Here is a 25,963-nt window from a genome sequence, read left to right on the forward strand (position 1 = left end):
TTGTATTATGTTTTACTACTTCAGGCAGCTAGTTACGCTGTTAATACAGGCCAGGGAGAAAATACTTACTGCATAGGTACCTCACAAGGTGAAGTATCCAGAATTTAAGCATTCAGAGTAAATTATGCAACATGTACAGAGGTCTTCAAGTCATCAAGTTGGACAAAATGAGTGTGGTAAATCAAACTCTTAGGCCTAATGAGATGAAACATCAGTGTTCAGTGCATGTTTTTACTAGAAGGCCAACAAAGAATCAAAGGTTATTACCAAGTGTCCTCATAACCTAATTTTTCCCATAAAAATTGACTTTTTTTTTCCTTTTTTTTTTTTTTTTATTTCTCTTTTTTCTTCTGTCTTCAAATTACCACTAGAGGTGGGGATAGGGCACTTTGACATTAATGAACATGACATTCAGCTGTAGCTGCCTTGAATTGACCCTAATCGGTGATGTTATCATGTGTGAGTGAGCTCATAGGCACCACCACGCACTTCTAAGAATGTGCCACTGTGGAGTCATTCATAGTTCAGAGTCCTCTCTGTTGAATTTCACATCCTCCTACAAAATGTTTACAGGCAGAAGCAGCAGGGTAAGCAGACAGAAATAGAAAACCAAATTGTCAGTTCTGTAGATCTTGAACAGTTTGAAACATGTTGGCTTAGCTTTTGTATGCTTAAAGCAGCAGTCTGTTCTAAATGTAAAGGTTAGGGAATTGCTTGTTCTGCTTGCTGTCCTCTTGATTAGGAGAAATTGACTTTTTTTTCTGAGATTTTTTTTGCTGAAGATTGCCTTTTCTCATTTAAAGCTATTTCCCATTTAGTGATGTGTTCAGCTAGAGCATGTGTGAATGCTAATTTCCCAGGCTTTGTGTAGGTTGGTTCCTGCCTGTCTCTGAAGTATTTCTCCCAGAAAACCTTGAGCACTGGTGGGTTGGTGGCTTTGCTGTTGAAATCTGTTAGGTGGCAGTAGCATTAAGAAAATGAACGTAGTCAGTCCTCAGCAGTTTGGAATTCTCCATAGGGTGTAGAGTTGAGGTAGATTGGTCGTGTATCTCTTTAATGTAGATGGGTCTGCTTTAAGTCTGTTTTGCTTTGTTGAAAAAAAAAAAAAGCCAAAGATTACTACACCACTTCAGAGATAATGGTTTGGAAGTAAGTTCTCATGTTAGAGTTACATTTATTTATAGCCTCAGATAGTTTTGTAATATTTTTATCTATTGCTACTTTTATTATGGCCTGTCATGCATAGATGCAGGTAGTAATTGGTGGCAGAGGCGTCCACTGGTGTGACAAAAGCACGTATGACTTGCGGTTATAAATCAGTTCACAGTCTGAATGTCGACTTCATACACAAATAAGTGTAAACACAGAGTGACCGTACTGCCAAAGACAGCTCTCACTATTACAAGTTTCTTAAGGGTGTGTTGTCAAGATATTAAAGCATGTGGGGTGAGACAGGATGGGTAAAGAAACTTAAATCAAATGTAGGTGGAAACAGCCCTGGAATGCTTCAGAGCAAGCATTGAGAAGTTTTGTGGGCAGAAGTTTTGTATGGCACAGATTTCTGAGCAGTTGTTTTGGGTTTGCATGGATATGTTTTGGTAGCAGGGAGGCTACAGGGGTTGCTTCTGTGAGAACCTGCCAGAAGCTTCCCCCATGTCCAATAGAGCCAATGCCAGCTGGCTCCAAAACAGACCAGCTGCTGGCCAAGGCCATCAGTGTCGGTGATAGCAGCTCTGTGATGACATTTTTAGGAAGGGGAAAAATACCTGTACAATAGGAATGGTAGAGCGGAGTGAGAATATGTGGGAATCAGCCCTGCAGACCAAGATCAGCGCAGGAGGAGGCGGGGGAGGAGGTGCTCCAGGTGCTGGAGCAGAGATTCACCTGCAGCCTGTGGTGAGGACCATGGTGAGGCAGGTTGTCCTCATGCAGCCTGTGGAGGTCCATGGGGGAGCAGAGATCCACCTGCAGCCCCTGGAGGAGCCCATGCTGGAACAGGTGGATGCCCGAAGGAGGCGGTGGCCCTGTGGGAAGTCTGCATTGAAGCAGGCTCCTGGCAAGACCTGTGGAGAGAGGAGGCCATGCTGGAGCAAGTTTGTTGGCAGGACTTGAGACCCCGGGGGGGACCCACAGTGGAGCAGTTTGTGAAGAACTGCGGCCTGTGGGAGGTACTGGTGATGAAGAAGTTCATGGAGGACTGTTTCCAGTGAGAGGGACACCATGCTGGAGCAGGGGAAGAGTGTGAGGCCTTCTTCCCTGAGGAGGAAGGAATGACAGAGACATTGTGTGATGAACTGACTGCAACCTCTGTTTCCTGTCTCCCTGCGGTGCTGTGGGGAAGGAGGTAGAGAACATTGGGAGTAAAGTTAAGCCCATACAGAAGGGAGGGTAGGGAGAAGGTGTTTTTAAGATTCAGTTTTATTTCTCATTATCCTACTCCGATTTTATTGGTAATAAATTAATCTTTCACCAGACAGAGTTTTTGTCTGTGACGGTAATGGGGGAGTGATCTCTCCCTGTCCTTATCTCAACCCGTCAGCTTTTAGTTATATCTTTTCTCTCCCTTGTCCAGCTGAGAAAGGGGAGTAATTGAGCAGCTTTGGTAGGCACTTGGTATCCAGCTGTAGTCAACCCACCACAGGATTGGAACTAGTGATGTCCCCTTTATAAGAATTTGCCCAGTCTTGTTTATTTATGTGCTGTAACTTGGTGACCTTGATTTCATCCTCTCACTGGCAGAGAAGGCATGGACCTTGACTTGTCTGGAGCAGAGCATGTTTTTGCTGGTGCCTGGTATGTGTATGCTGATCAGTTGGCTCCCTGCTGCCAACCAGCGTGAAAGAGCTGGAGGAGTATTCCTGGTTTGCTGGTTGACAGGGGATCCAGAATGTCTCAGAGATTTCCACTCTATCAGACTAGGCTGATAATGCCCAATGAGGTCCAGGTCTTTTGTGGTGAGGAGGAAAAACAGATGGGCAAACTAGTGACCAAATAAGCTCAGAGAACGAGTTTAAGAGCAGTGGGGTAACCAAGATTCTGAATCTAGAGAAAAAATGGAGTAGAATACAGAACACAGAGAAGTAGAGATTAACTTTGCTTATAATTTGTCCCTTCAGGCAAAAGTTTAATTTTTTTACCCAACATATCAATTTGCAAGTTGTATTTTAATCCCTGTCATTACACTGAGTGCCTTGCAAGCATTGCCTAGTGAATCTATCATGGAACATGACCTCCTAAAGAAACTGTCAGCCAGAAAGACCTGCTCACTATGTGAGGCTTTCAGTTCAGTCCTGAGGTCTATCCCAGTTTTTACTTTGCTGTCTTATCCCAGTTTTTAGTCTTGCTTTAAGTCACAGGGCAGTTTTTCATTAATAATGGAGAGACAAAAGCTGATTCATAGTACTCCCGTATTGCAGTGCCCGGTGTGAGGTGAGCTCTAAACATGTGCTTGGTTGCAGAGCTTCTGCAAGCTTTGGTTCTTCCCAGTCCTGAAAGGGAATGAAATAAAGAGAACAGGGTGAAGAGCATCAGCAATATTTTATCGGTAAAAAAAAGGTGGAAGGTGGGAGGTCTGGCTTGATTTGCCACCTCCTGCTGCGGCTGTCCTGAGACCCTGAGCAAACTGTGTGTGCCTGGCTGCCATCCTGTTAGCTCTGAGTTTTTAAGAAATGGTGCCTGTGCTGTTGAAAGTTCTGGTGTGGTCAGATTGTGCCAGTATAGAAAAACTTTATCTCACATGTGGTGTCCTATTCCATATGGAACTGGCTACATCAATGTAAAAATGCCTTTATAACCTTATGATATTATCCATGGTAGGGTTCTTACTGTTCAGGCAATACTGCTGTCTGATGTTGGCAAATAGTGTTTTTGTCCAGTGCCTTGGCTCAAACAAGTGACTAATGGCCTTTTCCTGTCTTACCAGATATTCTGAGGCCAGTTACAGGTTGTGAAGCCCTTGTGTATTACAGTAATAGGGACCCAAGGGTATGGACATGTGAACAGCCATTGCAGGTCAACTGAGTGAAATGCTACATTTTGATAGCTGTGTGTGTTTATTCAGAGCCAGAGGAAAAGAAAGCAAATAAAGGACAATGAGACTATCTCAGGGTGACTGTGCAGATGGAAACCTGTAGCACACTATTCTGTAGTAAGTTCAATCACATAATTTCTACATGGTGGGTTGTTTGCATGTCCATTTTCTGAGGGAGAGAGTCACAGTCCACCTGAGATTGTTCCTTCATGAGATTTTTGGGAAGGGAAGCATAGCATAGATTGTAAGTGTTATGTATGTATGACCTAGTTTCTGTGGTAATGTGGGGGGGGAGTAAGAAGTCTCTTGTACCAAGACAGGAGGACGCTCCCAGGATACAATCCTGTCTGGGGCCATGTTCCAATTCCTCCCCTTGAGGTCAGAGGTATGGGTTGCAATGTGCATAGCTGTACTGGATTTCTCTGTACATCCAAGGGGATGCTACCAAGGACTGCCAAAAATTTATACAAATCTACTTTTTCTAAAGCTCATCATGTAGCTGGAAAATGGTTCATAAATAGTATGTGGTTAACAATTTTTTTTTAGTTTTTTTAGTTAAGTACTGAGGCACTGTAATCCAATATGCATTGTTCTATACAAGTTTGAGGTTATTTAGGTAGGAAGAGGTAGGGCAGCTTCATCTCAGTACTTCTGGAAGGTAGTGACTAAACATCCTCTTCCTTTCCTTGCTCCTGAATCCCTGCTGAGTACAGTTACTTCATATTCGGTGTCTGTGGTCTCCTCCCCTCCTCTCTTCCACGTTTGTTAGTTTTAATCTGTTTATGGGAGAGAAGAAATCTTTTGAGTGTACTTCAGAGAAGTCTGGGTGATTTCCTTTCAAGCCAAAGGTCCTGCCTACTCAGATTCGCCAATACAACTCAATCTGAACTGAATCAACAATCTGAACTCAAAGCCTAACTGACTGCTTACTCCCTTTCATCTGTTGTGTGTTTTCAGTCTTGCCAGGCATGGTAGTTTTCCCTTTGTCTTCTTGTCTAAATAACCATTTCTTACCAGTTAATTGAAAGTAATTTCATTGCTATATTTTAAAAGTTTATTAAGAGCTGTGGCATTTTATTTTTCTCCTTTTCCTTTGTAAGCATACTCTCATCTTCCTTTTTGGCACATTTGCTCTCTTAGTTTTCCTTCACTGTTTTCTGTCTGCCTTCTACAAAACATATTCCTTTCTTTCTCTTCAGATATCACTGCTTCTGTGGCTACTGAGCCTTCCTTTGTTGACTTGGCATCTTGCACATCAGCTTTTGTTGTTACTAATGAAGTTTCCTTTCTTGTTTCTCTTTGTAAAGTGTGTGGGACGCCATTCTTTCAGTGCAGTCTGGCTGGTGATACACTGGCTGTAACTCTTGTTTTTGTCACTACTTGTTTACCACTTCAAGTAAAGATTATGAGAAATGGTGTCTATCCTGACTTGAGGATGAGTCATACTCACACATAATAGAAGGCTAGTTTTTCATCACTTGAACAAATGAATTTTGGTCATAGTATCTGTAACAAAACACCTGATGTGAAACTTCTGATAAAGTCAGTTTTGATGAGCCATATGCCACTGGAATCAGTGAGTTATAATGAAATAAGTTACAACAACAAAATAATTAGCTACTCGTCTCTGTCAGCACCTTGCTCACAAGACAGGAGAGAGCCAGCAGATCGTTCTTCTCAGCCTTTCTATTTTTCTGAGAAGTGGTGACCAAATAAGTGGATGCCCTCAAGAGGGCATGGAAATTACAAGTCTCTGTTGCTGTAATGGTTTTTCTACTCACAGTGCACACCTGTGGTGTATTTTAGGCATAGAAATTACTTTTCTGAGAGAACTACTCAGGTCAGGGCCTATTTGAGGTTACCCTGAAAGTCTTCTAAATCAGTGACATTATGTAGCAGATACTGAGCTACCTTCCCCATTTTCTGTTCAATGATTTTTCATGAACAGCAAATAGTAGCAGTAATTTGTATGGTAGGTCAAAAATGGCCTTATTTGTTTTTGAACCCTTTGAAGTAAATGATATATCTATATATATATTTGCAGATTTTTCTCATGCTATCAATATGGTCTTCCACTACTGGCCGTATTCCTACTCCTTCCTATATGATCTCACTGGAGCTTAAATGACCACGCAGCGAGCTGGTTGAACTTGCTTATTCATCAGAAAGTTAACTCTGCGTGAGAGTAAACAGTTTTCTGCCAGGGTAGCGAGTTGAATTGGCTTATTTTTGTAGCTATGATGACAAGGGATGGGACAGACTGTATGTCTGGGGGGGAGAGGGAGGGCAGAAAGGAGTGTCCCTTCTGATGACAGCAAAGTATTAAGTATTAGGTCACCTTAGCAGCCTTGTTTAACCACACCCGTAACAACATAGTTAAAGACTAAAGGCACTTACTTGCATGTTTGTCCTGGAGGGCTGGCAGACATCCTTCCTTGAGTAGCAGTTTCCTTCCTTAGATGGAAACCTGCAGTCAGAATTTCAGACACAGGTCTGTGTGCAGATCACTTGCCTCATACGGTGGTGACAGTAGGCTAAAACTGTGGTTAGAGCTGAGGTTTACTGGGGCAGGGGCTGGAAAACATTACTGAAACAGTTTTTTGTGTTGCATTCATACTGATAGTTGAAAAAGCCAGAGACAGCAAAGACTGGGGTTTTTTTGCAAGTCAAGTCCATAGTTACGACTTGAAACAGCAAGGCTTCAGCTTCATTCAGTTAATAACACTTCTTTATTTTTTTCTGCATGTTCTTACCACCCCTCTCTCCTCCACCAGCAGCAAATGAGGGTGAGGTGCTTGTCTCCGGTACCAGTGAAGCCTGCACTTGGATTACAAACCATGTCAACTATAAGGAAAGGAGGGGGATGGAAGATGGGTGTGCTTGCTAAAGAAATCTTGGCAGTACCTAGGGATCTCTGTTGGCATTACCATTGCTTTTTAAGATAATGGAATAGGTAAACAGGCTTCAGACAAGCCCTGGTATGTGATGAGCTATACTTGGCAGCTGGTTACTTGTACCTGGAGTTTTCTTGGAAGAACAGCTATTCTGGTACACCAGTTGACCTGCTGAGTGTAGAAACTTCTGGTCAGGTTTTATATTTAGGGATTGTCTTAAATACAGACATGATGTCTAGTCAGATACTGCTGTCTGTATATAACCTAATTCAAATATGTGGTTCGTATTTTGTGTATACTAGTCATATTTTGTGACTAGTTTAAAGGTGGAATTAACAGCATTTCAGTGTCTGATAGACCTTTGGTGAAGCAATATTAACTTAATTTTTTTAAAACTGCAGATAATTCTTGGGAGTGATTTTTATGAAAGAAGTGATTTTGGTGTTTTACGGCATTTCACATTTTCAGCTTTCTCCTTTGCAAGGTGGATATCAAGCCTGGCAGAGACCAGCTGGAAGTTAGCATTTAAAGTAATTTTATGCACATGAAGCATTCACCTCATGTGCTGAAACTTGTACTTAAAGGGACAAATTGGAAAGCATGTCCTTCTTAAAGCTCACATTCTTCAGCCTGTGCTAGGGTGGTGTAGCATTTCTTGTAACTACACTCAGCTTGGACAAATCAGTTGAAAGAAGCTGATTTCTGAAATTAGGCAGGCAGTTCCAAAAATGATGCACAATCAGTTCTGCTGTTTGCCATCAACGAAGTAAACAGCTTCTCTCTTCCAAATTGGCATGTGGAGATGTGGGAATCCAACTAGAAGTGCAAAGCTGTCTTAGTTTAGACGCGCACACGGAAGTTAAGTGGTTTCTGTAAGCAGTAGTATTTGTTCCATGTGAGTAGCTGGAGACTGGGGAGTTAGTGCAGGGTAATACTGTTTCTTACTTCATACTTCATTCTCCTGTTGTTCTTAAGTGTGTATAATTCATGTTTGTGTATTTTATATGATGTTATGTGGTGCTCAGTGCTGTGGTAAGTGCAAGGCAGATCTGCAGTTGTGGTACGACAGTGTGGTGCATGAGCCTGTCTTTTTCTGAAAACTTGTCTGTATTATAAAGACATTTCTAACAGCTGTGTAGATTACACGATGAAATGAAAATTGTGTGAGTTGAGGGGTACTTCAGGTAAATAGTTCTAGAATTTAGTATCCCTTTTGGGAGAGGAGAATGTGTTTTGCTCTACAGGAAAGAACGGTTTTGAGTTGCTTTGTTTCTGATGTACAGAAATACAGTTTACTCAGTGCTTTCTAGTCCATCCCTTAAAAAAGCATATATGCCAAAGGCATTAAAAATTAAAACTCAAAAGCTGCTGTAATTGCTTCCATAAACTTGGATTAGGAGCTTTCAACTTCCTTATGGGTTCTGGAAGTGTTACAAGCACTTGCTCAACCTCTGAAAGAAGAATATGTTGCAAAAAAGAGGTGTTCTCTTGAGCTGTATACATGTGCAAGTACCCAAGTGGCACAGTGGGTGATGCACTTGGAGAGGACACCAATCTTACCAGTCTGAATGGGTTTTTGGCTGCCACGTAATTTGCGTTCAAGGGTTGGAAGCACCTTTTAAAAGGTAGCCAGAGGCTAAAATTGACTTGGATTTTAATGTAATGACAGTCTAATAATTAGCTTTGTGAAAGCAGTTTCCAACTTGCTAGCTGGTGGCCTTCTGTCTGGTCCTGGCATCAGACTGGTTACTGGTATGGTCTGTTATCTCTGGCTCGTGTGTTCCAGGAGTGCCAGAGCTGCTGAGGGGAGAGCAGCTGTTTGTGCCACTTGGTCTGTAGTGCTTTACAGTCTGGGAACTGATTTTTTGCACCCTGGCCTTTAGGTGGGATGAGTTTAAATTCTGGGAGAATTCAGTGCCTAAGATGAGTAATTGTTGTCCCCATGCCACCAGATTTTTGTGATTGCTTGATGAATTTGCAGTAAAGCAGGGTAGACATTCAGTAACTCTGCTGGGAAAAGGATCATGCTGTTTGCACACCTCTGTGCCAGAAGTATGGAGTATGAGTTGTGATGGGTTCTTTCTTAGCTACAGGATAAACACTCTGTAGGCCAGCGTTGGGTTGTGCATATATCTGGACGGTAATGATTTGTACACAAATTCAGATTTGTCTTTAATCGCAGGGAGGCTCTAGAGCTGCAAAGGAAGCTGAAATAATGTCAGTGACTATCACTCACCTCTTCAGACAGATTGGAGTGTGGCTGGCTGGGTATGAGGAGAGATACGCATCCCATTTGAGGGAATTGAAAGGAGCAAACTAGAGGCTGGTACTGTCATTCTGAGTCACAGATAGAGAAGGAATAGGACAGGACAATAGCTGAAAGGAGCAAAATAGATCTGAAGAGCAATTGGAGTAAATGGAGAAAGGATAGGGGAATACAAATTAGGGAAGAGATGTAATGAAACTGGGCGGAATAAGGTTCAGGTGGACGTAACTGGTCTTGAACATTATGCAAGTGTGTTTGAAACATGAATTTTAGTTTAAGTCAGTAAGTCCACCAGAAGCAAATGTAGTGCAGTTTTATAGGAATTTGAACCTGTGCTTGCCCTCTGAGTAAACTTAAATGTGCTGAGCTCTAGTTGGCCATGTTTTGCATTAAAACAATCAGAAACTGCCTGTTGTGCCTACTCAGAATTGTCAGCTGTTCACAAACAGAATTGCAGTACTCCATGGGCTTGAGGTGGGACAAGGAAGTTTTTGTCTTTAGGGTTAAGCCTTTTCATATTTCCCAGGGTTCTTGCTTAATTATGAGGTGCGGGTTGCTTTTAAGGAGACCTGAGTTTATTGTATGATCAAGTGACTTCAGACTCTATAAAAAAAGAATGCTGCCTGTTCAAGGTAGTAGTAATAAAAAACATCGGGCTTTGTAGCCTTTTTAACTTAAAGGGATTTTATCACTTTTTTTCTTATCTCTGTTAGTTAATTGACAGAATCTCAGTGTTTCTATTGATTCCTGCTTCTTTGCTGTTATGTTTTGTCTCTATCCATTACAATGATAAGTAATTCTTACTGTTTTCCTTTCTATTTTTGTTGCTTTGATCTCTGTTGGGGAAAGCCCCCAAATTACCAGTTGCAATATTTCTTCAAACATTATAGGAAACTGAATAGAGGATTCTGTAGATAGACTGCCATACAACTAAAACAACCATGGAAAGCCTTCCTTCCCAGTTCCTCTAGTTGAATATGTGATGATAAAAATAGTGCAGAAATTGATCATCTTGCTGATTTCTGTTCTCTGGAAGAAGACTGTTGGTCATGTCAAGAAAAAAACACTGTTTCATTTGGAGTTGTAATATTTTTGATACTCTTATCTCACTTCATTAGAAAAAGAACATGATTTAAGTATTGGAGTTAATCACAAAAGTTACCCTGTTAAACTGTTAAAGGGTATGTGGTCAGGCATAAGTAGCACAAGACAAAATAAAAGGAGCTGAAGTCATACAAGCAGAAGATGTAGGTGGCCTCTGGTAAAGGGTTCAGTGACTTTAGTACTGTGATATCATAAACATTATCTTCAGGAAACTGCTTACATTTTAAGAATAAAAATGTGCAGTGGGTGTAGTAAAGCATTAACAAGTGAGCATTTAGTGTTAGTATATGGAAAATTCTGTGATAATGTAATCCTGAGTTATATACTTAGAATGGCTAGGATTATGGCTAAACCCCATGTTCTTAACATTGTTCTTGACAACCTTTCACCAAAATACTGAAGGTTTTTAATGCCTGTGAATTTGAAGAACTGTGTATTTGAAATACTCTTTCAGAAAGTTGTAAATCAAAATTTTGCAGCAGTGTTGGGGCAAAACAAATAATATTGATACCAGTTAGTGAAACATTTAGTGGACTTTACTGGATTGTCATTTAGGATTTTTCTTTTATAGGTCAGGTTGACTTATTTTGGTTGGCTGTTTGTTTCTTTTCCAACCCAAGTACAAGGTGAACAAAGACATTAGAAAGGATGCTTGTCATAGTTATATGAAGTGTAATATTTGAGAATTGTCGACCTCCAAGATATCCTCATTTAAATACATGGACAGAAATGGACTTGTTATTTAAAAAACCACTTTTCCTAATTTAATTCATTAGTAAAACAGAACTTGTTGCTTTTATACCTGCTTGTTGCAAAATTTGTGGATATGTTGTTAATTGCTTAAAATGACAGTTGAATCGTTTTCAGTGGGGATGAAACCATTGGTCTTTAGTGCCTTCGTAGTGTTTGGGCTATTCACAAGTGATGTTATTCCTAAGTGAGTGGTTGTTCTTTGTGGCTATAGAGCTTCAGGCAGAGTTCTCTTCATTGCCACTTAAAAGGGTAATTTCTTTCACCGGAATCTGAGGACATGGAAAAGCCCCAAATAATTTTTCTTACAGTTTCTCTGTTGTTGTCATGGATGCTTGTTCCTCACAGCCTGCAGATGGAGGGAGAGAAGGCATGGTCTTGTAGCAGATTCTGCTGGTAGCTGGTTTGGTCTCCCCACAGCTTCCCAGGGCCTGGAAGGTGTCACTGAAGTCCATTTCCAGCAGGGCTCAGGGTGTTGACCCAAAGCAAGAATTTGTGGGATTGCTTGGTCCTACAAGTGCAGCTGTTTTCACATCCATCAGAGCAGGTACTTGCTCATGGTCTGTCTGTGTTGCCAGGTCTCAGCTCAGTCCAGTGCCTCACCACTGGATAAGTTTTATTCTATGCAAGCTCTTGTCTCAAGGGAAAATGAGGTTGTGTGCTCCAGACCTGTCTTCTATGTTATCCATCACAGTATCATGTAGTATTGAAAGCTGTTTTCAGACCATCTTGTAAAGAACAAGATAAAAGTAATGTTAAGGTGCACTGGTCCTGTACTGCTGCCCTAAATCTCAGCCCAGAGGAGGAGACAGCTCTGCCCAGCTGCAGAGAACCCAGTAACAGAGGTTTGGGTCAGAAGAGCAGGCTGTAGAGCTGTTCAGAAGCAGAAATTAGGATGAGAACCTCACTACCTCCCTGCTTCTGTGGCATTCATTTCCAGGGCAGAGGGGAATACCAGTGAGACTGCTGTATTTGTTAGTACTTGAAACCAGCCGTGTGCAAATGCTTGATGTGGCCTTGTGTCTTTTGAAGAAACTTCTGCAGCTGAGATACTGGCCAGTGACTCAGTGTTTTAAGCTTGTTATTTCTATTCCTCCTAATTTAAGATTTACCTGGAGAGGATGGGCATTCATGAAGAAACAGATAGCCTTTTAAAGATGTGTTTTACTCTGGGTAGAATTCCCTTGAGATGACATCAAAGAGCAATAACTATGGTTGGTCACACAGCTGGGAGCAGGCAGCCCACTTCTAACTTGGGTTGCCTTTGCTGACATTGAAGCTCTCAGAGATGGAGCCTGTGGCACAGAGGTGTGTAGCTGTTTTGGAAGCAAGCTTTTTTTGGCTCTTAAGTATCCAGAGTAATGTGTAATTGAAATAGCTAAGCTTCTTGTCTTCCTTCTCCTCTATCCTGAAAACCAGGCTTCTCAGCACATCTAATTTAGAATCTATACTTTCCTGAGGTGGGTCTCCTTGTAAGAATACGATGAAAATTAGATAATGAAATTGTATTTTAATAAGTTTTCCCAGTATATTAACAGTTTGAAATATTTAATATTAAGATTTCCAGTTTTGATTTAGAAGGTAAGAAATACTGTACTGAGTCCAGTATTTGGTGTTTGTATGGCCAAATAGGTGGTCTTCAACCGTGGCAGTCACATCTCTGTTTAGAGAGTACAAGTGAGCATGGCCATTCTGTGACTCACGATCCTCCTACTTTTCTAGGATCCAGTCATCAGGCTGGGAACATTAGAGGCTGCATCCTTGTCTGCTCCCTTTAGTATCTGCTCACAATCCTGAAGTAACAGACTTCTAAAGTTCTTTGCCAGCTATGTTGATCTTACCTACTGCCATCAAGTATTTACTACCATTCAAGTAAGCTTTGAATGTATTACACCCTCCCAACCCCATCATCTTGCATTCAGATTGAAGAGCCCCAGCCTCTTCAGTCTTTTCTTCCAATGCAGCTGCTCTATCTTTAATCCTTTAATTGACCATTTCCATGCCTTTTTAAATTCTGCTTTGCCCATCTTATATGCTATCCCTGTCTCCACATCTTGGTTCTTAAGACTGCAGTGCACTACGTTTTTACATAGCAGAACAATTACTTTTTGCCTTGTTCTGAGTTCATCCAGAACTGGTTATATCCAATATCTAGATGACATTTTAGTGCATGTTGCACTGTGAGTCTGTAATTTCAGGACTGTCAGTGATGACTTAAGTATCACTTCGTTGAATTGTAGACTCCACCTATAAATTCAGCATGGAAGCCTAACACAGATGTTTCTTTTTTTCTCCCCTCTCCTATTTACTTTCATAGACCTGTTTGTGTTCTGCATTGAAGTTCATCTACCACACTTTGCTTACTCAGTTTAGTGAGGGCCTTCCAGAGTTCAGAATTACTGCCATTGCAGCTGGCTGACCTGAAAAAGCTTAACTTTATCTGCAGACTTGGAGGATTTCACTGTGAACTTCTATCTAGGTCAGTGAAGATGTTGAATAGAATGATTCCTAGCAATGCTGCCAGGTCAGCTCCACTATTGACTCTTCTCTATAGTGGAAAGTTGACTATTAAGTCTCACCATGGCTTCCTAGTCTTCAGCCAGCTTTTTGCCTATAATTGGATCTTTCCTCTATAGTCTTGACTTCTTGCCATAGACTGTTAAAGGAGCAGTCTGGACTTTTTGAAAGTCCAAGTATGTGTTTTCCTTGGGTTTCTTTTACCTGTTTGCTCAGAGTGCTAGCAGGATTTCTCTTAGCCAAAGACACGTTCAACTTCTTTCAGCAGGTTGTTTGCTATGCTCTTCATATTGGCAACTTGCCATCAGTGGAGATCGCATTTACCTACACCCCTAGAGACTCTCACTGGAGATTTTTTTGGAGATCCAGTTGTTGAAGAACTTGAAAAAAACTTGAAAGTAATGAGGAGTTTCCTCTCCTAACTCGGTGTGCCCAAAAGCATAGGTTTGGATAATGTGAAGTGAAAACTCAGTTATAATTAGAGCAGTCCTGCAGATTTTTAACTGCACTGTATTATGGGGCATATTAGACCCAGACTGGGCAGATGGCTTCATGTAAATATGTATGCAACTTACAGTTTCAGTAAGTAAATTCTGCCGAAATTAAAAAAAAATGAAGACAATTGCTGAGCCATTCCTAGCACTTGTGTTAAAGGTAGGTCTTCTCTGACAAGGACAAGAATTATCTGTTTTAAGACTTAACAAACCCCTTACCTCCTGCTGCCTTTTTTTTTTTTTTTTTTTTTTTTTTTTTTGAGTAGAGATTTACATTAGTTTTCCTAGTGGGAAAGGCTGTCTGACCCTGACCTGTTCAATCCCCCATGCTAGTTTTTTTTTTTTTCCACAGCTGTGCTGTGAAACTAACTAGTGAGATGATCCAGACTTGCAAGTGTATTTTTTTAAATTAAAAAACATAGATTGCTTTCCTTTTCTTCATTGATATTTATAGCATAACCACACAAATGTTTTCATCAGCATGGTTTAGCGTGTGATGAATTACGGTAGAGGGGAGAGCTGCCACAGTGTGTGGGAGACTTTTTAATATGATTTTTAGCTACCAGACAAAAGCAACATGCAACTACAGTATCAACTCTATGTAAAACCATCAAGTCAGGAGTTCTAATTCTATTCTTCATAGAAGATTGCTTTGCAGTTGTGGCTGCTATGATGATTGTGATATTATTTTTATCAAGTTCACTGCTACCCTTTTCTGGTACAGTGTCATTGTTTAAGTGCAAATATGTAATATGCAGTAAATGTTGACTTGTGGCCATAGGGTATGGTCATAGAATATTGAACTCCTGTAGCATTGCTTTGATCTAGAAAGACTTGTGTCGGTGACAGTAAGTCATTATTGAACCCTGATAGGAAATATGGAAGGCAGCAAATTGCTTTTCTGCTTGAACTAACCTTTATGTTACATTCAGATTGCTCCGGTTGATGCTGAAGCTGAAATAATAGAATGTAAAAGAACACACGTGTAAAACTGCAATACATTGTACGAGCGTGTGATTACCTACTTGCAAGGGATGTTCTGTAGCCAAAGCTAAACCATCATTTTGGAGATGGGAATGATCGCTGTCAAACTCTGGAGCTCAACTTGTCTGTTTGTCATAAGGGAAAAATCCTGTTAAATGTTTTGTTTCTCATAATTGGACTGGCTTATAGTGCTTTTTTGGAACATGGATTGTTTGTGTTGTGTTGATCATGGCCACATAGTAAAAAGAATGTATTTTGTAGACAATGTTGCATTGATCTGTCCTGTGTGGCTTCTGTGGGGACTTCTGTGTCTGGTGGGATAAATGGTAGGAGGATGGATTGTGAAATTGAAAGGAGTAACTTAGAACTATTAAAAACCAGTGTGTATATAATTTGCTGTGTTGAAAACCACTGCAGTGGTATTCTCAGGATGTTTTTTTAATTGTGTGGAAATCTGTGAATGCTATCCTTGTTTGTTCTGGTGACTGATTTTTTTCACCTAGCGATGTTTCTTAGATTTGCATGAAGACCCACGATACTTTATGGTTTTGTTCACAGTCAGTTTTCAAAGCCTGTGTTTGGGGAATGTGTTCCTATCTTAGCTGTAGATCTGTTTTAATATATCAAGGAAATAATGAACTTCTTGGTTTAAGAAATGGCCATATAGTTAATTTGACGGAGCTTTCTTGTTGCATAAGCCACATTGTGCTTCCAAGCCTTAAAGGCCACAGGACTTGTAATGACCAAGGACATTTTGTCCTTTGGATGCAATTTCTAATTCTGTAATAAAATGCTCTGGTTTTCTGCTCTTGAGGCCTAATTTTGTGTGTAGATTCTTTAGTGATGAAGAGACCTTCTGAAGTACTTGGAATTGTGGAGGAAGCCAGTTTTTATTCATCCTATACAAGTTTGATACTTCATGTCCATTTATTCATCTGATCGCAGTTCTCTGAGGAATAATTCTGCTGCCCTGGCAAATGAGCTAAGAGTAAAGGTAGATGAAGATCCATCGTTGGGATAGGTGGTGATCCAGTGTTAAATGGAAAACCCCATCTTTAAGTAATGTTAATATTGCCATAATCTTTGGTGTTGGAAAGGGGTTGAATTTGGGTTTGAATATTTCCTACCCATCTACTTTTGATGAGCCCACACATTAACCACCTCTGATGAGGAGCAATATGTATAAATATCTGAAGGTTTTTCTTTGTTACTTTGTTTGTGATGCAGGCACTAGGCATTACATCCAGTAGTTCGTACCTGCTGTGTTAACTGTCAGACTCTTCAGATGTGACAAACTGGAAGGAGCAGTATTTGAATTAAAAACTAGATTGTATTTTCTGGTCATCTTACAGAGAAAATAAGTATTTTGCAAGCATTATCACTAATTACAAAATTGTGTACCAACTCAATTACATGCTTCAAGGAAAATACTGGGAAAAGAGCTGGCTCTTTTAATTGCACACTGAATTGTAGGGCTGTTTGATTTTTATCAGGATCCAAAGTGAAATATTAGATGTTTTCTTATATGCAAGTGTAAAGAAAAACAGAATCCCGGGTTTGTTTCTTGGCAGATAAAGGACAATTACTGATTTGATTGTTACAAAAACATGTTTATTCAGAAGAATTTTTTTAGTAGAAGAAAAAGAGTGTGCTCTGTAATAACTTTATCTAAACTGAAACAGGAGCAATTTTTTTCTGCTTTTTGTTAGGTTTTGACATAGCTTTTCAAGATGATGAGTCTCATCTTGCCTTTGCCAAAATCGTTCTCTGATAAGTTTGATTTATGCATTCATTATCTCTCCTACAGTGCCAGGCTGTAATGTCTTAATGAAATTTCATTGTGGGTTTGTGGTTGAGTGGCTGCTAGTGTGGAAAATAACTTCTATTCAAAACTTCCTGTCTCAGCCAAAATGCAAGCATTCAAGCATATTCTGTATGCTCCTTTTCAAGAATTACTTTCTTCTCAACTTAGTCACTGCTACTTGATCTTTATTTTATGTTGTTGCAACCTTCTCTTATTCCCAAATTCATGCTAAGTGGTTTTGATCTTAATTTACGTAGTCTATTTAAAGACACCAGTTTACATTATATTATTTCTGTCCAATTGGAAGATGAAAGATGAATTTATGAACCAGATGAAGACTAATCCCATGTAATAAAAAAATGGCTGGATGCTGGGTAATATGCACAGGCCTTAGCCAACCTGGACTTTGAACAGAATTGACACTACTTGCTACTGTAGATGTTGAGATAAAATTTCAGCTTTCTACTGCATAGTCTTGACACTGACATGCTTTAGAGATGTCCCTTCTCCTTATGCCTGTGTGGAAATGGTTGATTGGCTTCCTGTGTGTAGTATCTTCAGATCCTGGGCTGGGTTTGCAAACTCCGGAAGAAAAATCCAGAGATACTGCCTCTGGCTTAGGAAGTTCCCAGGCCACCTATAGCTGAGGTCTGGGAGAGTGTGCTGGGATAGTTATCCCTGCAAGTTTGTCCTGTTTTATACTCTTTCTTAAACATTTAGTATTTGCTGCTGTAAGACAAGGGAAAATGGGGTAGATGAAGCCATGCTTTCTCTGTTATGTACTTTCTTTATCTTGATCAATATCATATTCAAGTATCTTTTTTTTTTTTTTTAATATGAGCCCTTCTGATAAAGGAATTGTGGTCTTCAAAGTGCTTTGTTAGTTACTGTCTTCTGAGGCAGGTAATGAAACTTTTGTCTGCAAGAACATTGGATTGTTCCTCTGAGATGGATGTCTCTGTTATTGTGTTGAAAGTATCCTCCTTACCTGGACCAAGATAAAGCACTGCCATTATTCTCCAGCTGTAACAGCAGTAGAGAAATATTAGGCTCCATTGTTTCCTTTTAGAAATGGAAACGTTTTGCATGTGCTCAGTCCTGGCTTCATAATGCCTACTTTATCTTGCCTGAGATTCCTAGGATGAGAGTTTATGCAAGAAGAGAAGAAAAAGGTAGCAGTATTGAGATATCAGTCTGTTTTCTCTTCCCTCCAAGACAATCAAGCTTCTAATTAAGAAAACTTGCTGCACTGCTGGCAAAAAAAAAGCCTTGGTGCCTTCAAAACCTACATAGATTTGGAACAGTAGCCCTTGAAAAACCGCCACTTCTGGATAGCTACATTACTTTTGCAGAGATATATATATATATATGTTTGTTGCCTTAAAAATTGTTCTTGTGTTTTTAGGTTTATCTTTTACTTAGTATCATTTATTTTCTGCTTCATGATATCTTCAAGAGTGATACTGCCTTTGTCTGGTATGGAAAATGGCAGAATTTGGGAAAGGCCTGATTTTGCTACTTACTTTCTCTCTTACCTGCATAATTGAGAGGAATTTCTGCTAAAAAAGTGGTGCTCTCTTCTCCCTGTTTCCAGATACCTGTCTCTATTTTAGGATTTCAAGCCTCAGCAGTCTTCCTTAACAAACAATTACAGGAACAGTTTGAGACTTTCAGCTGTATGTGTATTTTTCCCTGAAAGCCTCTGTCTGCTCATATGCTGGCTGAAGGGAATTAAATCCCCAGATGTCTGGGCTCCTTCTTAAGAGAAGTATTACTTTTGTTCATGTTTTTCTTTCTGGAGAAAACTAATTCCCATTTTGTAGGGTTTTATTTTACTAAAATCTGTATGTTGCAATAAAATATTTGGAAAAATCTTCTGTAGTTTGAATTATATTATTGTCCTTTCACTGGGGAAAAATTTGTATTGAAGTAGGTGTATTGTTTCTGACAGGAAAAATAAACCTCTTAGTTGGTTTAAGAAGCCATAGGAGAAAATGATACTTTGTATTATTTAAAGCATGCATTTTAAGGCAGTATGGTTACTCTCCAGAGTAAATGTCTGTGCTGGTGTAATTTAACTTGATTGTTGGGTTTCTTTAACCATAGTAGAAATACTTTTCAGTTGTTTGACAGTATAAGCTTGTGTTTTGCTTTGAGAAGCCAGAGGATGTGGTGCCCAGGTGCTTCCACTTAGGTTCACCCAAGCCTGCAGTTTGGCTGATTCAGCCTGCCCTTGGCACAGGCTGTCATTGCAAGGAATTGCTCCGGCTGCTTCCATCTCCTTCCTCTGCCAGCCTGAGCACTCACATGGCTTTGGGCAGGCAGTTCTGTTCCTCTGGAAGCAGTTAGGATGCAGCTCACCTTCAGATAGCAGTCTTTGATACCTGGTAGGAGGGCATTGTGGTGTCAGGGCACGGGGAGGATTGGGAGGGCCAGGATTGTCCCTCTGGAGGCAGCCTCCTCCACAGGCTGCAGCTCCTTCGTGTCATTGGGTGTGGGTGTGTGTTACACTTAGTGAGCCTTTCCTGGGAGTATAGGCAGTAAGGAACAGGCTTGTTTCCAGTTCTTCCCCTCCTCAGATCTAGCAACTGCCTGTCCTCAAGATGAGTCAGTTCAGCTTGCTGATTTGAGGCTGGCTTTATTTTGGAGATGGATTAGTTTGTCAGATCAGTAGGCTAAACTGACTCATCCTCAGGCTACGAGATTGCCAAATTTGCTATGGCAGGAACATGAAAGTGGGAAGTAAGACCATCTTTTTTTGGCAGTAGCCCCCACTTTGATCAGATTACGTATAATGTGAAAATGAGCTGTAGTTTCTCTGGTTACCTTAAATAGCTTTAGAGATGTCCAACACTTCGTTCTCTTGCTCTTCTTGCTCTACTATTTTTATTACTTTAAGAAATAAATAAATTTCAAAAGCAGGACTTGCCAGTGGTGAATAGCTTATGCATCTGGCTTCTAAAATGCTGCCTCATCTGTAATAATAGCTCTTTCACCAAGATAGCTACTCCTGCCATGGAGAACATCTGCATTGCACTGATGGCATGCCTACAGTTTGTTAATGTTATTTGAGATAATGTTCTCATTGAATTCACAACCATCTTTAACCTAAACTGACTTGTTCCATTTCTGTGCAGTTCTGTGGCACAATCTTAAAGCAGTAATTCGAGGTGGATGCAGAGGCTGTGGAGTCTCTTAAATCTGGTCTGTGCTCTGCAGCATGAATTGGACAGTGTAGCACAGCTTGATTTTGCTCTCTGGAGAAACAGTTGCAATGCCTCTTTAAGTCTTAGAATGGTGTTCAGCCTCACCTCATGGTCATCTTAGGGATTCAGACTGGCTACTACTAATTTTTAACTTCTTTTATTCACTGTATTTCCTATCCAAGGTGGATGTGGCTTCTGAACAGCTGGAAGTTCTCTTTCTCCTCCTCCAACTTTAAAACACAGTCACCAAATGCATTTTCATAATTAGCTTCATCTGTCTTTCTCTTTGGGATTTGGTTGCTGTTTCAGATTCTAAACAATCTGTTTCTCACTGTGATTTTCATCTGTCTCGTTCACTGTCTGGGCTGGACTCTGGGTCCAAGATGCTGTTTCTTGGTCATAGAGAGAATAGAACAGCATGACAAGTGCCTGCTGTATTTCTGTGCTGCGTTCAGTGAAGCTGAAGAGTAAGAAAACATGTCAGGTCCTAATTGGACAACATAATTATGGAGTACTTAATAGAAAGGAGAAACTGTGAAGGGAAGGGAAGTCCTCTGATATTCAGGAGAGCAGAAAAATGTATTAGAATCCAGGGCTCTTGCAAGGGGAGAGTTTTGTCCTCTGTCCTGCCAGGAAAACTTTGCAGGTTAAGTGGGTGTTACTGTTCATTGCACCTGGGTTTCCAAGTCCACCTATGATACCCATAAATACAGAAATTGCTCTTCTTTTTTTAGACAAAAATTTCAAGGTTTGAGGGTGCTCCTTTGCGATAAGGATTGGCTTCACAGTGTGGCAGACGGGACCTACCAGGGAGACACCAGCAGATGTGGAACTGCATGCTTTGTGCCCTGCTTCTTTCTCTACAGTCTGGCAAGGCTTGCAGAGGCTACAGAGAACTACCCACAGGCTCTCCTGGCCTGAGCTGCCTGCGGAAGTGGTGACAGCAAGTGTTTCACACCCCTGGAGAACTCATCTGAGGGTTCTCTCAGTTCAGTGTTAATATGCTTACAGTCGTGCTCCAAATTCTCTCCTTGATTCTCTGCTCTTGCTTCTGCTTCTCTGCACTTCTTGATGTTTGCATTTTGGGGGGTTGGGGTGTTTTGGGTTTTTTTCACCTGTGTTTTTCTGTTCCTTACCTTCACTTTATTTTCTTCTTTCTTTAGCCTATTTCCTTTTTGGTTCCTTCCTCCATCCCTCCCAGCGGGGGCAGGAGCTGTCTCTTACTTCTGGTGCTGTGCCTAGCGCAGTGGGGTCCTATTCACACTTCATACTTAAGCACTGCTGTAATTAACACAATTGAAAGATGTTTTATTTAAACCTCCAGTAGGAGAATACAGACTCCCTCTAAGATGTATTAAGATGTTCTTAATTTGTGCAAGTGTATGGTAGGGGGGGTCTTGGCAACTTGCAGCTACTGCAGGTGGCTTCCTGTGGGTTTTGCTTAATGGTACAGTCTTATGCATTTGAAGCCTCTTGGTGGATGCAAAGAGAGAATGAAAAGGAATAAAACAGTGGTGTTGTCTGTTGTCAGGGGTCAGAGATGAGCTTGTCTCAGTAACATGTATATTTAATTGGATTCAAAAACTCTAATAAATGCAGTTAGAGCTGAGCCAGGGAGGTCTCCAGCAAGTAGCCGCCCTACTTAAGCAGTCTGCAAGAAACTACTTCAGTGAGAGGTTTGCAGGTCATACCAGGTATTTTGATGGGAAGACTGTAGACCACCTGGGAATTCCCAGGTGAGCTGTTTATTATTTGGTATTCTTTAAGGGGCAGGAGTTCTAGAGTCTGACAGTGGTCTTAAAAGTAGGTGTGTCAGTAGGTGACCAACAATGGATTTACTCATCAGCCTTGCTAGAAGGCGCCGATAGACTCGTTCGGGGTCAGCTGTTGAATGGCACTAACAAGTGGATAAACACGATCTGTTTGTAACTCAGGGTTCTTCGTGTCAGGGCTCAGTTACAGGGGCTTTATAAGTTACTACGTGTCAGCTGAACTGCTATAGCTGTCTTTGGCAAATAATTGCTAAATCATGTTCCCTGATGCTGTAAGAGGAAAGAATAACTAAAGGAAACTTCAAATAAGAAATCCTAGAACTGTATAGGCTGAATTTCTCAGCTAGCAATTAACTCAGAGCTAAAAAGCAGAGGAGAATACTACTGAGACCAGAGTCTTACAGTAAAATGATGTTGTCATACTGTTCCTGTTCATTCCCTATCTCCGTCCTTGTCTCTTGTGGTGCATTTAACCTGTAAGCTTTTTGGGGCTAAAACGACCTGATCTAAGATTATAAAAACAAAATCTGTTATGATCGCTTTGATACTTGCTTCCTAATCTGTGGAATCACCTTATCTAAATTTAGAGTTGATTTATATAGCTAAATAGCTTTTGTGGGGTGGGTTCTTCTGCATGTGGGTGGAGAGAGAGGAGAACAGAAAGAGTGCCTACTAAAAATAACTTAACAAGCATGAGACTGCTTATGAAACCCCACTGGCAGTCAGTGTTTAGATTACCTTAATTGTATGTTTCTGTGTTTTTTTCCAAAGCAGAAATACAAGTGTAAGCATTCTTGCGGATATTTTGTTTAGTCACAGAAAAAAAATTCTTTTTATGGTACTCCCTAAGGCAATTATACAGAATTTTTTCCCCACCCAAGTGTTAAACTGCAGCTCTCTTCTTTAGAAATTTACAGTTTTAGTCTATGTTTGCCATCACAGAAAGAGGTACTTGAAGCAAGCTCTGTGTTAATGAGAGAGAGATGATTAACACAGACCTTAAATGTGTCTCAGGTGAGGGCACCACCTTACACAGTAGTAGGAAGGACAGCTTATAGTAAAATCAGTCTTTTTTCAGACACTGCAAGTAAACATCCCTTCCAGATTCAGCTGTTTGGTTTATAAATCAGTGGGGTGTTAACTTGCTAGGATTTCATGGTGGCCGATGTAAGCAGCTGATTGTTGGAATCCCATCTGCCACAGTTGGATCCAGGGAGGTCATCTGATGGCCAGTGTGATAGGCATTTAGGCTACATCAACAGTGCTCTTCTCCTTTTTCTGCTTGTGTTTTTTGTTTTGTATTTTAAACTGTTCAGGGTCAAGTTTATGCTGCAGTAGAGTAGCAGAACTGTGTGGCCAATACTGTGCTGTGCTCACTTTGACTTCCGTGATTAAGATATAAAAACCTGTAGAAAGTCAATGCCTTAGAACTTCATGTGACCTTTTAGTGGACATTTTTAACAAGCTTATCATGAGAATGTTCTGGGACCTGCTCGCTGCCCTGCTTGTTCTTTAAAGGCTTGTTTACAGTCTTTAGCATTAACGGGAGTGAATTGAATGGCCTCTCCAAAAGTCTATCATTACCTCTAAAGAAAGACTTTAAGCCCCAATGGCATTGTGAATGTCTGAACTGGGATGCAGTAGATCCAGATGCTGTTCCTTCTGCTAAATTTTAGTTTTTCTTTTTTTTTAACAGATAAATAATTGGGGGGAAGTGTCCCTGCATCTCAATGTAATTTTATGTGTTTATTACATCAAATGTAGGCCTATGAGGCATGTCATTACTTGTCACAGTCTGCTGGAAATACATTTAGTTTCTTTTTCCTTTTTTAGTGGCACAATTACCTTGAAAAGAGGTCAGTCGAGTTACACAGTTTCATTTTTATTATAAAGTTTTATCACCTTTCTAAACTGTTTGTTTTTTGTTTTGTACTGAGAGTATCGTTTATTTTACTAGACAGAAGTCAGTCACTGGTATTGTGTTTACTTTTTGCTCCATTTTTTAGTTCTTTCCTGAATAAACTTAACACTTAGTACTTTGAATTTGTATTGCCATTTTAGAACCTGTTGAGAAAAATGTAGAGCTACCATTTTTGAGGTTGCAGGTTTTGCCTTCTGCAAGACAAACTTTTTTGGAAAAAAAAAATTTCAAATGATTGACATGTAAAAAGCATTGTTGTTTGGTGCAAGTGGAATGAACATTTTCCTTTTACTTCCCTCCTTTGTGTCCAGCTAGAGGCAATGGTAATTCTGATTTCGGGGTGGAGTGTTTTAGAAGCCTTTTACCTTGGTTATCTTTGACGTGGCAGTTGTTGCTGAAATTTGTCCTGATTATTTGTCTTGGGATTGAGCTGAAGTGAATTGACACATAAATTAACCGTGTCTATCATTTGATCATTAGCAATAAAGCCAAAGAATGACCTATCACTCTTCACATTTTCATTATATATCACTTTGTGTTTTTGCATAAATTGAATGCAGATTTTGACTGTTGTAGAAAGCAGCATATTTGATATTGAGTTATGACACCATTGCATTAGTGCTGAGTAGAAGGAAATGGTTTATGTGGGTATTGAACCTTTCTGACCTTCTTAAGACCCTAAGAGGCATCACGTTCATCCTGTGCATGCTTTATTTCAAGCCTAGCCGTTGCAATTCAGCAATATTTTTTGTTCAAGAAAAGACTCCAATCTAAAATAAAAATCTGTGTTGCAAAAATAACCCTATCTTTCAGAGTTTTTAATAAGGAAATTATTCTAAATTTTGTCCACCTACAGTTCTGTCCTAAACTCTCGCAATTTCTGTTTCTAGTCATTTTTTGCAGTATGTCCTCCACCTGCAGACCAGAGCTCTCTCTGAAATGTCTGTTCCTTCTTCCTTTTAGAGATAATCCTCCAGCTTTCTCTTTGACTTAAATTGTTTGCGCTCTTAGGTCTCACTCAAAAGATTGTATTTTTTCTGACCTTATGATGTCTGAGGCTTCTTTCTGAATTTACAGTGTTTTGAATCATCACTGCTGCATTTTGGCTATCAGGATTGAGCATGCTATTCCATGGGTGTGAAATCGCAAAGAGATTTTTTTTTTTAATTTTTCTTTTTTTTTTTTTCTGTCTGGTGTTCCTCTGCTTATACATCTAAGCATTGCTTTAGATCTCAGTAGCAGTGTGTGCTTCTGTCTGTACTGGGATGTAAGTCAGAGTTGATGACTCTATTCTTTGGATGATTTTACTTGATTTGGCTGCATGGCCTATCATCTTGGGTTCTGGATCCCTCTACTTAATTTGTGCCTGGGTTAGTAAGGAAAGTCAACTGCTTTTTCACTGGTCTCTACCCTGTGCATAACTCTAAATCTTGTGTCTTAATACTTCATGGCTTGTCTTTCAGGTTGTTAACATAAGCAGTAAGTGTGAAGGCAAAAATGAATGCTGGTGGCATCTCCTATTATATTTTATTAGATCTTAGCGATGCTGGACTATGGGCTAGTGTATTATAATTTGATTAATAATCTCTTTTCTTTCTATGTGTTTCTTCATTAGTTTGGGATGTGATGGCAGGTCAGAAAACCTACAGAAGTCACAGTGCTTGTGCATCAATGTTTTTTTCTTTTTTGTTTTCCAAATGAACCTGTAGTCCCTAACAGTATGGAATCCAACAATCCGGTCTCTATAAAGTAACTTACTGCTTCTTTATTTATTGTCAAAGTAACTGGTATGGTTCTTAAGCCAAAATTGTTGTCCCAATAGCCGGATTGTGTGAATCATCCCATCCATCTTTGAAGTTCTCTGAGTGTTCTGATTCCTTTCAGAAATCACTTCTCAGACTTCTTAGTTAGCTCTTCCAAAATCCTTGGATACAAATCATGAGATTCTTCTGATCTTAAGTAATGTCTAATGGCTGCTTTTCTATTGCAGTATTCAGTTCCAGTCAGGAAGTCAAGTGACATTTTCTGTGCTGAAACAAGTATATGCACATATGTATATATTGAGTGAATGCATCTGCCTTATCTGTGTGATGATGGGTACACTTACATGTTTTTGTTCAATGTTTGACCTGAACTGTTTTTGAAATTCCGAGGATTCCTTTTGTTTGGAGTATATTTAAAAACCAAACCACACTGTGTTTTTTAAGACTCCTTTCTTTGA

The 25,963-nt window shown here is 40.1% G+C and overlaps 1 protein-coding gene across 2 annotated transcripts in view; it reads left to right on the plus strand.

Moving 5' to 3' along the window:
* GSK3B (glycogen synthase kinase 3 beta) overlaps positions 1–25,963 on the plus strand; it is a 150,011-nt gene that overhangs the window by 22,855 nt on the left and 101,193 nt on the right. The gene's annotated exons all lie outside the window — the stretch shown is intronic.

The sequence above is a fragment of the Corvus cornix genome, chromosome 1 (genome assembly GCF_000738735.6).
Source record: "Corvus cornix cornix isolate S_Up_H32 chromosome 1, ASM73873v5, whole genome shotgun sequence".
Lineage (NCBI taxonomy): Eukaryota > Metazoa > Chordata > Aves > Passeriformes > Corvidae > Corvus > Corvus cornix.